Source organism: Ranitomeya variabilis, chromosome 2, assembly GCF_051348905.1.
Source record: "Ranitomeya variabilis isolate aRanVar5 chromosome 2, aRanVar5.hap1, whole genome shotgun sequence".
NCBI lineage: Eukaryota > Metazoa > Chordata > Amphibia > Anura > Dendrobatidae > Ranitomeya > Ranitomeya variabilis.
This window is the reverse complement of record NC_135233.1, coordinates 174,828,533-174,843,673: the sequence shown is the minus strand read 5'-3', so window position 1 is coordinate 174,843,673 and position 15,141 is coordinate 174,828,533.

Below are 15,141 nucleotides of genomic sequence, written 5' to 3'. Positions count from 1 at the left end.
AGTGCCACGTATGCCACGTGCCACATATTTAAGTGCCACGTGCCACGTATTTAAGTGCCACGTGCCACGTATTAAAGTGCCACGTGCCACGTATTTAAGTGCCACGTATTTAAGTACCACATATTTAAGTGCCACGTGCCACGTATTTAAGTGCCACGTGCCACATATTTAAGTGCCACGTGCCACGTATTAAAGTGCCACGTGCCACGTATTTAAGTGCCACGTATTTAAGTACCACATATTTAAGTGCCACATGCCACGTATTTAAGTGCCACGTGCCACGCATTTAAGTGCCACATGCCACGTATTTAAGTGCCACATGCCACGTATTTAAGTGCCACGTGCCACGTATTTAAGTGCCACGTATTTCAGTGCCACGTATTTCAGTCACGTTTAGGGGTAGGGTTAGGGTTAGGGTTTTCTTGTTTTTTCTTGTGTTTTCTTGTGTTTTCTTGTGTTTTCTTGTGTTTTTCTATAAAAACGCATGCGTCTAAAAAACGCATGCGTTTTACCGCGTTTACATGCGTTTTTCACACATGCGTTTTTTTTTAAAAACGCATGCAGATAAAAACGCAAGTGTGAAACCAGCCTAACTGAATTCACAGCAGAGTGAACCCAAAATGGCGGCGGCGACTTTTATACTGCATCATGACATCATTTCAGCAGCCAATCACAGCCATGCCAGTAGTTACATGCCTACCATGCAGAACAGGATGTGCCCACACTTCTAATTATTCCTCATTGGCTGAATTCTGGTTCTTTGAATTATGGGAACTTCCGATTCTGGTATCTGATATACTGAAGTATCAGTATCGGAATTTCGATACCGCAAATATCGGCCGATACCTGATACTTGCGGTATCGGAATGCTCAACACTAATCTTGACCAGAATCTCTGGCAAATCTGAATATGTTTTCATAAACTGCTGAAGTACCAAGTTGAGCACATGTGCCAAGCATGGTATGTGTGAGAGTTAGCTAAGATTCACAGCCGCCATCAGGTTATGTCCATTATTACAAAATGACCATGCCTGGATGGATGTTTAGAGGCAAAAAACACAAATCTGTCTGTTATTCCATTAACAAACTCAGACGTGGTGTGCGGTTTGTCTTCTAGACAAATTAACTTCAGTAGAGCCTGTTGCTTCTTCGCTGAGGCAGTGCTGCAGAGCTTCCAGCCTCCGGCTGATGTGGATGATTTGCACTTAGATGCCACATCAGAGATGGAGGAGGAGGAGAAGCAGGAGTAGGTACAGGAATTGCTGCAGGAGGTGAACGAAACCCTGATAAAAGTATGGCCAGCAATCCTCAGCATCGGGACCACATGTGCAGTGCCAGGGTGTGACTTAGCCTCAGCCTCCATAATGTTCAACCAGTGTGTCATCAGGGAAATGTGGCTTTCCTGGCCATATTTGCTTGTCCATGTGCAGGTCTTTAAGTGGACAATGCCAGTAATAAGTGATGTTCCTGGACACGTGCTGGTGTATGGCGGCGATGCCACAATGAGAGAAAAAGTGGTGGATGGGGACCGACTACCTTGGCACAGCTGCTGCCATGAGTCGGCGGAAATCATCCAGTTTACCAGCCTACATGGCAACATTTACATGAATAGCAGCCTGGAAATGTGCAAGTTTAGCTTTTTGGGTCTCTTGGTGGAGGGCTTTGAACTTTCTTTTTAATTTCAAGGCCAGGGGTAGGGACTGCTGAATGCTGGGCTGGAACAAGGATTTGGAAGTCTTTGATGATGGTAAGTTAAAATTTGCAAGGATAGATGCTAGGCAGTAGGCGTAACAGTTGACCACCTTTTCCCTCTAGTCACCCCACTTTCTCTCCTTATCTATTTTGGTGCTGTCCCTCTCTTCCCCTCAGCGCTACTGGCCTTACTCTGCATGCCAGCTACCCGGGTTGGGTCAGCGACTTCGTCATCCACCACCTCCTCTTCCACCCTGATCCTCCTGACTTTGCAACTTTGCAACAACATGATTTAGCGGCGACTGTGTCTCATCCTCATATCCTCCTCCGTATTCCAAATTTGCCGCTCCCCACCATCATGTTCTTGTGGCTGTGGCTGATCTAAGTTTTGTGCATCACTAAGCAGCATGCCGGTTGAGAGGGCACAATCAAGAAATGTTATTGTAAACAGCTCCTCGGAGTGTCCTAGTGTGGGATCACTAGTCTTCTGGGAGTCAACATGGTGGTGGGAAGGAGAATCAGGGTGAGGATTAAGTGATCCAGATTTTAGGTTGGTGAGACTGGACCATATGGAAGACATATTTCTGCAAAGCTTGTTGTAAACATTATCTGCTATCCAACTGACCACCTGTTCGTACTGCTATGGCTTCAGAAGAGGTGTACCGTGCCTTCCTTGTGCCTTCCTGCAAAGTGGTATAGTAACGGACGTATTTCTTGTGCTCCAGCAACAGGCATAGTCACATCTTCCCCACGTCCTCAGCATCTACGAGCACCATCCACTTCTCCGTCCATTAATGCATGTCTTGCGCATTTTGTAATTGTCTCTTGAATAGTGTTGAGCATTCCGATACCGCAAGTATCGGGTATCGGCTGATATTTGCTGTATTGGAATTCCGATACCGAGATCCGATACTTTTGTGGTATCGGGTATCGGTATCGAAACAACATTAATGTGTAAAATAAAGAATTAAAATAAAAAATATTGCTATACTCACCTCTCCGACGCAGCCTGGACTTCAGTAAGGGAACCGGCAGCGTTGTTTGCTTAAAATTCGCGCTTTAACTTCCTTATGTGAAGTCCCGGCTTGTGATTGGTCGCGCGCCGCCCATGTGGCCGCGACGCGACCAATCACAGCAAGCCGTGACGTAATTTCAGGTCCTTCAGGATTTTAAAATTACGTTCCGGCGTTGTGATTGGTTGCGTCACGGTCACATGGGCGGCGCGCGACCAATCACAAGCCGGGACTTCAAGTAAGGAAGTTAAAGCGCGAATTTTAAGCAAACAACGCTGCCGGTTCCCTCGCTGAAGTCCAGGCTGCGTCGGAGAGGTGAGTATAGCAATATTTTTTATTTTAATTCTTTATTTTACACATTAATATGGTTCCCAGGGCCTGAAGGAGAGTTTCCTCTCCTTCAGACCCTGGGAACCATCAGGAATACCGTCCGATACATGAGTCCCATTGACTTGTATTGGTATCGGGTATCGGTATCGGATTAGATCCGATACTTTGCCGGTATCGGCCGATACTTTCCGATACCGATACTTTCAAGTATCGGATGGTATCGCTCAACACTACTCTTGAAGCCAAGTTTATTTTTAATGAAAGAAAAAAATTGGTTACATGCAGCAATAAAAGTGCTTTTTGTGAGTTAACTCCACCGTAATGAAACTGAAAGAATGCAAAAGTGCATGGATGACAATGAAATTCAATCCAGTAAAATGTTTCAATGCTTTTTCTCAGTTTTAGAGATTACAGAAATGGTCACAGATCAGATAACACTGTATGTCTGAGAAATGGAAGCCTATACATATTTTGAAAAGCTTTTTAGCAGTTTTACAGATCAGAGAAATGTTCACAGGCCATAAATCACTGAATATCTGAGAAATTGAAGCCTACAAAGTTTGTAAAGCTTTTCTTCACTTTTTGAGATCACAGAATTATTCACAAAGTAAGACTGTATGTTTTACAGATCACAGAAATGTTTACAGACCACATAATACTGCATGTCTGAGAAATGGAGGCCTACAAAATTTTTAAAAGCCTTTCTTAACATTTTTGTTCACTGGGATCACAGAAATATTCACAGACAAAGTAACACTTTATGTCTGAGAAAGGGAGGCCTACAAAATTTTTAAAAGCTTTTTTTCACTGAGATCATACAAATTTACTCTACACTACGGAATAGTGTAGTGATCACAGAAATTTATTCCACACTACACAAAAATGTATGGCTGAGAAATGGAGCCCAGGAAAATGTTTCAACGATTTTTGGATGTGTTATATAACACAAAAAAGGACCTCAAAGCACATAATACTTGATGGATCAAAATATATTCACTTTTTCCTGTACCCCATAAAAACCTGCAGCTATATACAGGGTTGGACTGGGGTGTCTGGGGCCCACAGGAAGAATTGACTCTAGTAGCTCACCATACAGGTAAATGCAAATACCTGTTAGCTGTTATCCGTGTTATAGTGGAACATCAACTGTAAAATACAGGCGACTCCTGTACATTTACTGTGCGCACATCATAACTGGGATGTACAATTGCGGTAGTTTACATTGAATATGTTCTTTAGTTAAAATAAGCTATAATAATACCACATACAGTGGGGCAAAAAAGTATTTAGTCATTCAGCAATAGTGCAAGTTCCACCACTTAAAAAGATGAGAGGCGTCTGTAATTTACATCATAGGTAGAACTCAACTATGGGAGACAAACTGAGAAAAAAAAATCCAGAAAATCACATTGTCTGTTTTTTTTATCATTTTATTTGCATATTATGGTGGAAAATAAGTATTTGGTCAGAAACAAACAATCAAGATTTCTGGCTCTCACAGACCTGTAACTTCTTCTTTAAGAGTCTCCTCTTTCCTCCACTCATTACCTGTAGTAATGGCACCTGTTTAAACTTGTTATCAGTATAAAAAGACACCTGTGCACACCCTCAAACAGTCTGACTCCAAACTCCACTATGGTGAAGACCAAAGAGCTGTCAAAGGACACCAGAAACAAAATTGTAGCCCTGCACCAGGCTGGGAAGACTGAATCTGCAATAGCCAACCAGCTTGGAGTGAAGAAATCAACAGTGGGAGCAATAATTAGAAAATGGAAGACATTCAAGACCACTGATAATCTCCCTCGATCTGGGGCTCCACGCAAAATCCCACCCCGTGGGGTCAGAATGATTACAAGAACGGTGAGCAAAAATCCCAGAACCACGCGGGGGGACCTAGTGAATGAACTGCAGAGAGCTGGGACCAATGTAACAAGGCCTACCATAAGTAACACACTACGCCACCATGGACTCAGATCCTGCAGTGCCAGACGTGTCCCACTGCTTAAGCCAGTACATGTCCGGGCCCGTCTGAAGTTTGCTAGAGAGCATTTGGATGATCCAGAGGAGTTTTGGGAAAATGTCCTATGGTCTGATGAAACCAAACTGGAACTGTTTGGTAGAAACACAACTTGTAGTGTTTGGAGGAAAAAGAATACTGAGTTGCATCCATCAAACACCATACCTACTGTAAAGCATGGTGGTGGAAACATCATGCTTTGGGGCTGTTTCTCTGCAAAGGGGCCAGGACGACTGATCCGGGTACATGAAAGAATGAATGGGGCCATGTATCGTGAGATTTTGAGTGCAAACCTCCTTCCATCAGCAAGGGCATTGAAGATGAAACGTGGCTGGGTCTTTCAACATGACAATGATCCAAAGCACACCGCCAGGGCAACGAAGGAGTGGCTTCGTAAGAAGCATTTCAAGGTCCTGGAGTGGGCTAGCCAGTCTCCAGATCTCAACCCTATAGAAAACCTTTGGAGGGAGTTGAAAGTCAGTGTTGCCAAGCGAAAAGCCAAAAACATCACTGCTCTAGAGGAGATCTGCATGGAGGAATGGGCCAACATACCAACAACAGTGTGTGGCAACCTTGTGAAGACTTACAGAAAACGTTTGACCTCTGTCATTGCCAACAAAGGATATATTACAAAGTATTGAGATGAAATTTTGTTTCTGACCAAATACTTATTTTCCACCATAATATGCAAATAAAATGATAAAAAAACAGACAATGTGATTTTCTGGATTTTTTTTTCTCAGTTTGTCTCCCATAGTTGAGGCCTACCTATGATGTAAATTACAGACGCCTCTCATCTTTTTAAGTGGTGGAACTTGCACTATTGCTGAATGACTAAATACTTTTTTGCCCCACTGTACAAGGTAGAAATACTACCACATCATGATTGGACTACATATTCCACAACATAGTGACCAAATAATAACACATACAAGGAACAAATACCTACATACGATGACCAGAGCAGATGTTACCACCACATAGTACCAAATAATACCACATGCTGCAGGGCAGAAATACAGCAACAACATGACCAGACCACATATTACCACCACACAGTGACCTAATACTACAATTATGAATAAAAATTACATAAAAAACAGTTATTATCTCCACTGACATTTTACACACGAGTGTATAAGTGTACAATACAGTGATCACCAGTGACATTATATACAGGAGCTCTGTATATAGTGCCAGTATACAGGTAATACAGGGATCACCAGTGACAATATACACAGGAGCCCTGTATATAGTGTATAGTGTACAGGTAATACAGGGATCACCAGTGAGAATATACACAGATAGGGTTGAGCGAAACGGATCGTTCATTTTCATAAGTCGCCGACTTTTGGCAAAGTCGGCGTCTCATGAAACCGAGCCGATCCCTGTGTGGGGTCTGCCATGCGGTACACGACTTTCGCGCCAAAGTCGCGTTTCAATGACGCTAAAAGCGCCATTTCTCAGCCAATGAAGGTGGACGCAGAGTGTGGGCAGCGTGATGACATAGATCTCAGTCCCCACCATCTTAGAGAAGGGCATTGCAGTGATTGGCTTGCTTTCTGCGGTGTCACAGGGGCTATAAAGGGGCGTTCCCGCCGACCGCCATCTTACTGCTGCTGATCTGAGCGTAGGGAGAGGTTGCTGCAGCTTCTTCGGAAGCAGAGATAGTGATAGGCAGGGTACATAAAGCTACAAACCGCTTGTGCTGTAGCGATTTCCACTGTCCAACACCACCTTTTGATTGCAGGGACAGTGGAAGCTACATTTTTTTTTCCTCAGCGCTGTAGCTCATTGGGCTGCACTAGAAGGCTCCCTGACCCTGATAGCTGCGTTGCTGTGCCTGTGTGTACGCCACTGTGCGAACCAACTGCTTTTTTCAAAGCACAAATCCTGTTTTTCCTTCCTTTCTGCACAGCTATCTTGTGTGTTTGTCCACACTTTTGTGTGTAGCAGTCCTTTTTATAGCTGCCTGCCATACTTTTCTGAGATAACTGCAGGGAGATAAATATTGGCAAGTCTGCCTCCGTGCCATTGCTGTGTGTGGTATCTGTCTCTCATTGTGTGCCACCGAAAACACTGTGTAATACTTGGCCATTTTTTTTTTTTGGGTACATTCTCCCTTTTCCCAAAAAAAAATTAGTGGGAGATAAATATTGGCAAGTCTGCCTCCGTGCCATTGCTGTGTGTGGCATCTGTCTCATTGTGTGGCACCGAAAACACTGTGTAATACTTGGCCATTTTTTTTTTTTTGGGTACATTCTCCCTTTTCCAAAAAAAAAATTAGTGGGAGATAAATATTGGCAAGTCTGCCTCCGTGCCATTGCTGTGTGTGGCATCTGTCTCTCATTGTGTGCCACCGAAAACACTGTGTAATACTTGGCCTTTTTGGGGGGGGGTAAATTCTCCCTTTTCAAAAAAAAAAAATAGTGGGAGATAAATATTGGCAAGTCTGCCTCCGTGCCATTGCTGTGTGTGGTATCTGTCTCTCATTGTGTGCCACCGAAAACACTGTGTAATACTTGGCAATTTTTTTTTTTTCGGGTACATTCTCACTTTTCCAAAAAAAAATTAGTGGGAGATAAATATTGGCAAGTCTGCCTCCGTGCCATTGCTGTGTGTGGTATCTGTCTCTCATTGTGTGCCACCGAAAACACTGTGTAATACTTGGCAATTTTTTTTTTTTCGGGTACATTCTCACTTTTCCAAAAAAAAATTAGTGGGAGATAAATATTGGCAAGTCTGCCTCCGTGCCATTGCTGTGTGTGGTATCTGTCTCTCATTGTGTGCCACCGAAAACACTGTGTAATGCTTGGCCATTTTTTTTTTGGGGGGGTAAATTCTCCCTTTTCAAAAAAAAAAATTAGTGGGAGATAAATATTGGCAGGTCTGCCTCCGTGCCATTGCTGTGTGTGGTATCTGTCTCTCATTGTGTGCCACCGAAAACACTCTGTAATACTTGGCCATTTTTTTTTTTTGGGGTACATTCTCCCTTTTCCCAAAAAAAAATTAGTGGGAGATAAATATTGGCAAGTCGGCCTCCGTGCCATTGCTGTGTGTGGCAGCTGTCTCTCATTTTGTGGCACCGAAAACACTGTGTAATACTTGGCCATTTTTTTTTGGGGGGGGGTACATTCTCCCTTTTCCAAAAAAAAAATTAGTGGGAGATAAATATTGGCAAGTCTGCCTCCGTGCCATTGCTGTGTGTGGCATCTGTCTCTCATTGTGTGCCACCGAAAACACTGTGTAATACTTGGCCTTTTTTTTTTTTAGGGTAAATTCTCCCAGAAAAAAAAAAAAATAGTGGGAGATTAAGATTGGCATTTCTGCTTGAGTGCTGGTCCTGTGTGTGCCATCTGTCTCAAATTATTGGGGCACAGAAAACCTAGTGTGTAACATTGGGCCTGATTTTCCTTTCAGTGTCAGGCACCTATAAAGGTATATATAAATCCTACAGAAGTTTGAGTTCACCTGATAAGTTGTTTTACAGTAACAAATAGCGTTACTTTGGTTACGTTTTGCAAACAATGAGGAAGTCTAGTGGAAGAGGTCGTGGCCGTGGGCGGTCATTGTCAGCTGGTAATGATGGTAGTGGTGGTGGAGCATCAGGTGGTTGTGGTAAAAGCAGTACAGCAGCTAAGTCTCGAGTTGTTGAGCCAGGTTCATTGTCTGGCTACACAAGGCCTCGAACGCTCTCTTTTCTGGGAGTAGGAAAACCACTTTTGAAGCCGGAGCAGGAGGAACAAGTATTGGCTTTCATTGCTCACTCTGCCTCTAACTCTTTCGCCTCCTCCTCGGAAAGTGCCAAATGTCAGAGCAGTGCATCGTCAGTGGATGCTCCCGGTCAGGAACAAGTCGCTTCCTTGTGTCCTTCACTAAAAACAACAGTTAAGGATGCGTCAGTCGACACAACAGGTTACTCCATGGAGCTCTTTACACATACCGTTCCTGGGTTAGACAGTGAAACAGTTAACAGGCCATGCCCATTAGAAGTTGAATCGGACATGGAGTGCACAGATGCACAGCCACAGCCAGATTACTATGTTGTTCCTTTGACTCAGACCAGAACATTGCCCTCGCAGTGTACTGAGGCAGAATCAATCCCAGCAGAGACTATGGTGCCCCGTCACGAAGGCTATACCACCGGCTTACACGGTGACACAGACGAAATTGCACACGACATAGAAGAGGAGGTCATAGATGACCCAGTTGTGGACCCCGATTGGCAGCCATTGGGGGAACAGGGTGCAGGCGGCAGTAGTTCTGAAGCGGAGGAGGAGGAGCCGCAGCAGGCATCAACATCACAACAGGTTCCATCTACCGGGCCCGTATCTGGCCAAAAACGCGTGGCAAAAACAAAACCAGTTGGAGGACAGCGTGGCCATCCGGTTAAAGAAGCTCAGTCTGCAATGCCTGAAAAGGTATCCGATAGTAGAAAGAGTGCAGTCTGGCATTTTTTAAACAACATCCAAATGATCAGCCAAAGTCATCTGTCAAAAATGTTCAACTACCTTAAGCAGAGGTCAGAATCTTAAAAGTCTAAATACAAGTTGCATGCATAGACATTTATCCACCATGCATTTGCAAGCCTGGACTAACTACCAAACGTCCCTAAAGGTTGCAGCACCCTCGGCCAATGAAGCTAGTCAGCAACGCTACATCCCTTCCCTCCCTGTAAGCCCACCATTTCCCGCGCCACCTGCAGTATCTGTGCAGCTTTCGTCGCCAGGCCAAAGCAGTCAGGGAATCACCAGGTTAGTAGTAGGAAACACTGCATGTAGGGCACCGGCAAGAATGCCATCTCAAACCCTCTCTCACTCACCCATGTCCACCGGCACCACCGCTAGTTCCACGATCTCCAGCTCTCCAGTCCAGCTCACCCTACATGAGACTCTTGTTAGGAAAAGGAAGTACTCATCCTCGCATCCGCGTACACAGGGTTTGAATGCCCACATTGCTAGACTAATCTCATTAGAGATGATGCCCTACCGGTTAGTTGAAAGCGAAGCTTTCAAAGCACTGATGGACTACGCTGTACCACGCTACGAGCTACCCAGTCGGCACTTCTTTTCTAGAAAAGCCATCCCAGCCCTCCAACAGCATGTTAAAGACCGCATCGTCCATGCACTCAGGCAGTCTGTGACTACAAAGGTGCACCTGACAACAGATGCATGGACCAGTAGGCATGGCCAAGGACGTTACGTGTCCATCACGGCACACTGGGTGAATGTGGTAGATGCAGGGTCCACAGGGGACAGCAATATTGGGACAGTTCTGCCTAGCCCACGGTCAAGGAAAGAGTTGGCTGTAGGCGTTCGCCCCCCGTCCTCCTCTTCCTCCTCCTTCTCCTGCAGAAGCGAGAGCTCATCCACAGACCGCAGTCGCACATCCACTCCATCCGCAGCTGCCACTGTTGCACACCAGGTGTGCCATTATGGGACAGCTAGTGGCAAGCGTCAGCAGGCTGTATTGGTAATGAAGTGTTTGTGCGACAACAGACACACCGCGGAAGTTCTGTCCGAGTTCTTGCAGAAAGAAACTCAGTCATGGCTGGGCACTGTACATCTTGAGGCAGGCAAGGTAGTGAGTGATAACGGAAGGAATTTCATGGCTGCCATAGCCCTTTCCCAACTGAAACACATTCCTTGCCTGGCTCACACCTTAAACCTGGTGGTGCAGTGCTTCCTGAAAAGTTATCCGGGGTTACCCGACCTGCTCCTCAAAGTGTGCAGACTTTGCTCGCATATCCGCCGTTCGCCTGTACACTCCAGCCGTATGCAGAACTATCAGCGTTCTTTGAACCTTCCTCAGCATCGCCTAATCATCGACGTTGCAACAAGGTGGAACTCCACACTGCACATGCTTCAGAGAGTGTGCGAACAGAGGCGTGCTGTTATGTATTTGTGGGAGGATACACGGGCAGGCAGTTGGATGGCAGACATGGAGTTGTCAGGTGTGCAGTGGTCGAAGCTACAAGACCTGTGTCAAGTCCTTCAGTGTTTTGAGGAATGCACATGGCTGGTTAGTGCAGACAACGCCATAATAAGCATGAGCATCCCCCTAATGCGTCTGCTGATGCAAAGTTTGACGCACATAAAGGAGCAGGCGTCTGCAGCCGAGGAAGAGGAAAGCCTTGATGACAGTCAGTCATTGTCTGGTCAGGGCCGTGTAGAGGACGCGGTAGCGGGCGAAGAGGAGGAGGAGGACGAGGAGGATGATGGGGATGAGTACTTTTTTAATGAGGAAGCTTCTCCTGGGCCAACAGAAATTAGTGGCGTTGCAAGGCCGGGTGCTGTTTTTGTAAGGGAGACAAGTGACGTAGATTTGCCTGTAACTGCCCCTCAAACCAGCACAACCGCAGATTTGCCAACTGGAACTTTGGCCCACATGGCGGATTATGCCTTACGTATCCTCAAAAAGGACCCACGCATTATTAAAATGATGAGCGATGACGATTACTGGTTGGCCTGCATCCTTGACCCTCGCTATAAAGGCAAATTGCAAAATATTATGCCACATGAGAACCTCGAACAAATATTAGCAACCAAACAAGCTACTCTTGTAGACCGTTTGATTCAGGCATTCCCAGCACACAGCGCCGGTGATGGTTCTCACACGAGCTGCAGGGGGCTACAGGGCAGAGGTGTTAGAGGTGCAAAGATCAGAAGTGGCGTTGGACAGAGGGGTTTTCTGACCAGGTTGTGGAGTGATTTCGCAATGACCGCAGACAGGACAGGTACTGCAGCATCTATTCAAAGTGACAGGAGACAACATTTGTCCAGTATGGTTACTAACTATTTTTCAGCCCTTATTGATGTTCTCCCTCAACCGTCATTCCCATTTGATTACTGGGCATCCAAATTAGACACCTGGCCTGAATTGGCAGAATATGCGTTGCAGGAGCTTGCTTGCCCAGCAGCTAGAGTGCTATCAGAAAGAGTATTCAGTGCTGCTGGTTCAATATTAACCGAAAAAAGGACGCGTCTGGCTACCCAAAATGTGGATGATCTCACCTTCATTAAAATGAACCACTCCTGGATTTCAAATTATTTTGCCCCACCTTTCCCGGCTGACACCTAGCTTTCCTATAAAAAGGTCTTGCTTGTGGACTGGTCTTACTGAGTGTTCAAATCTCTTAATTTGCAGCAGCTGTTTGACCAGCATACAACATGTTTACACATCCCCCAATGGGAAAACTCCCCCCACGGGGCCGTTGTCTCACTCTCGACACTTGGCGCAAGCACCCGTTAGTTACAGTGCTGTTTGTCAGAAGAGGTGGGTGTGCTCGCTTTTGGTCGACGGCACTGCCACTGGGTCCCTCATAGTACAATGTAGTGTCTCTGGCGGTGGTGGTGCGCACCCAACGTCAGACACACCGTTGTAACATGAGGGGCCCTGGGGCGGTGCCGCCGGCCACAAGAGAGTTCCCCCCCCAGCTCAAACTATGCTCTACCACGTGCAAAATTATCTCGCACAGCTCCACCAATGTTTAGTCTATGCGCTGACATCAATCAATGCCTGGCACTGACAAACAATACCAATTTGTTGACATCTATGATGCTAGTTAAAGTAGTCTGGGTCAGTGTCCTATATTGACACCAGTAAATACTAATTTACTGCCAAATTACTTTGTCATAAACTCTGCAGATGAGCCCACCCCTGTACCTAAGCATGCCACCCTTTTTTTTATTTATAGTTGTTTTGCGAGACATTAACATCAATTTATTTTTTGGGAGTACTAACTGTGTCAGACACTTCTTGCAATACTCCTCCACTGACCACTATGCTGCCTGCCTGTGTATCCATGTAACCAATTTAAAACTGCCATGCCTGCCTATTGTTTGTTATTTTAGGCCTTTGATAGCCTGTCTGCGGCCCCTACTTGCAATACTCCTCCACTGACCACAATACTGCCTGGAGTGCGTGCCTGTGTATCCATGTAACCGATTTAAAACTGCCATGCCTGCCTATTGTTTGTTATTTTAGGCCTTTGTTAGCCTGTCTGCGGCCCCTACTTGCAATACTCCTCCACTGACCACAATGCTGCCTGCCTGTGTATCCATGTAACCAATTTAAAACTGCCATGCCTGCCTATTGTTTGTTATTTTAGGCCTTTGATAGCCTGTCTGCGGCCCCTACTTGCAATACTCCTCCACTGACCACAATGCTGCCTGCCTGTGTATCCATGTAACCAATTTAAAACTGCCATGCCTGCCTATTGTTTGTTATTTTAGGCCTTTGATAGCCTGTCTGCGGCCCCTACTTGCAATACTCCTCCACTGACCACAATGCTGCCTGCCTGTGTATCCATGTAACTGATTTAAAACTGCCATGCCTGCCTATTGTTTGTTATTTTAGGCCTTTGATAGCCTGTCTGCGGCCCCTACTTGCAATACTCCTCCACTGACCACAATGCTGCCTGGAGTGCCTGCCTGTGTATCCATGTAACCGATTTAAAACTGCCATGCCTGCCTATTGTTTGTTATTTTAGGCCTTTGTTAGCCTGTCTGCGGCCCCTACTTGCAATACTCCTCCACTGACCACAATGCTGCCTGCCTGTGTATCCATGTAACCGATTTAAAACTGCCATGCCTGCCTATTGTTTGTTATTTTAGGCCTTTGATAGCCTGTCTGCGGCCCCTACTTGCAATACTCCTCCACTGACCACAATGCTGCCTGCCTGTGTATCCATGTAACCGATTTAAAACTGCCATGCCTGCCTATTGTTTGTTATTTTAGGCCTTTGATAGCCTGTCTGCGGCCCCTACTTGCAATACTCCTCCACTGACCACAATGCTGCCTGCCTGTGTATCCATGTAACCAATTTAAAACTGCCATGCCTGCCTATTGTTTGTTATTTTAGGCCTTTGATAGCCTGTCTGCGGCCCCTACTTGCAATACTCCTCCACTGACCACAATGCTGCCTGGAGTGCCTGCCTGTGTATCCATGTAACTGATTTAAAACTGCCATGCCTGCCTATTGTTTGTTATTTTAGGCCTTTGTTAGCCTGTCTGCGGCCCCTACTTGCAATACTCCTCCACTGACCACACCAATGATGCCCGTGTACCCCTGGAACCTATTTAAAAGTTCATAGAGCCTAGTTATATATTTTATTTACTATTAATAAGGCCATGATGGACTACGCTGTACCACGCTACAAGCTAACCAGTCGACACTTCTTTTGCGAGAAAAGCCATCCCAACCCTCCACCAGCATGTAAAAGACCGCATTGTCCATGCACTCTGGCAATCTGTGAGTACAAAGGTGCACCTGACAACAGACGCATGGACCTGTAGGCATCGCCATGGAAGATTAAGTGTCCATTACGGCGCAATGGGTTAATGTGGTGGATGCATGGTCCACAGGGGACAGCCTACTAAGTCTGTCTGCAGTCCCTAATTCAAATTGTCCTCCAATGTCTAAATCGGAGCTTCCACCTTCTGGCTTTCGGCCTATAGTATCAGAAATTAAACTGCATTTGGCCTTCAACTTTGGTTACGGCCTACTAACGGTTTCTGCCCCTGCCTGGTGTTTGCCCTCAACTGAATAAAGCTGAGCTTCCACCTTCTGGCTTTCGGCCTATAGTATCAGATATTAAACTGCATTTGGCCTTCAACTTTGGTTACGGCCTACTAACGGTGTCTGCCCCTGCCTGGTGTTTTTCCTCAACTGAATAAAGCTGAGCTTCAACCTTCTGGCTCTCATTAAGTGCTGTGTTTTTAAAAATTGGTGGTTAGGGCCTACTAACGGTGTCTGCCCCTCCCTGGTGTTTGCCCTCAACTGAATAAAGCTGAGCTTCCACCTTCTGGCTTTCGGCCTATAGTATCAGATATTAAACTGCATTTGGCCTTCAACTTTGGTTACGGCCTACTAACGGTGTCTGCCCCTCCCTGGTGTTTGCCCTCAACTGAATAAAGCTGAGCTTCAGTCTTTAGGCTTTTGGCCTAAAGTATCAGATATTAAACTGCATTTGGCCTATTAGTGTGTTTGGGCCCTTAAAACAGTGTCTGCTGCTCCTGGGTTTGCTACTCCACTGAACAAAGCAATGCCGCCTGTTTAGTCCTGTTACCAATTTTGAACTGCATTTA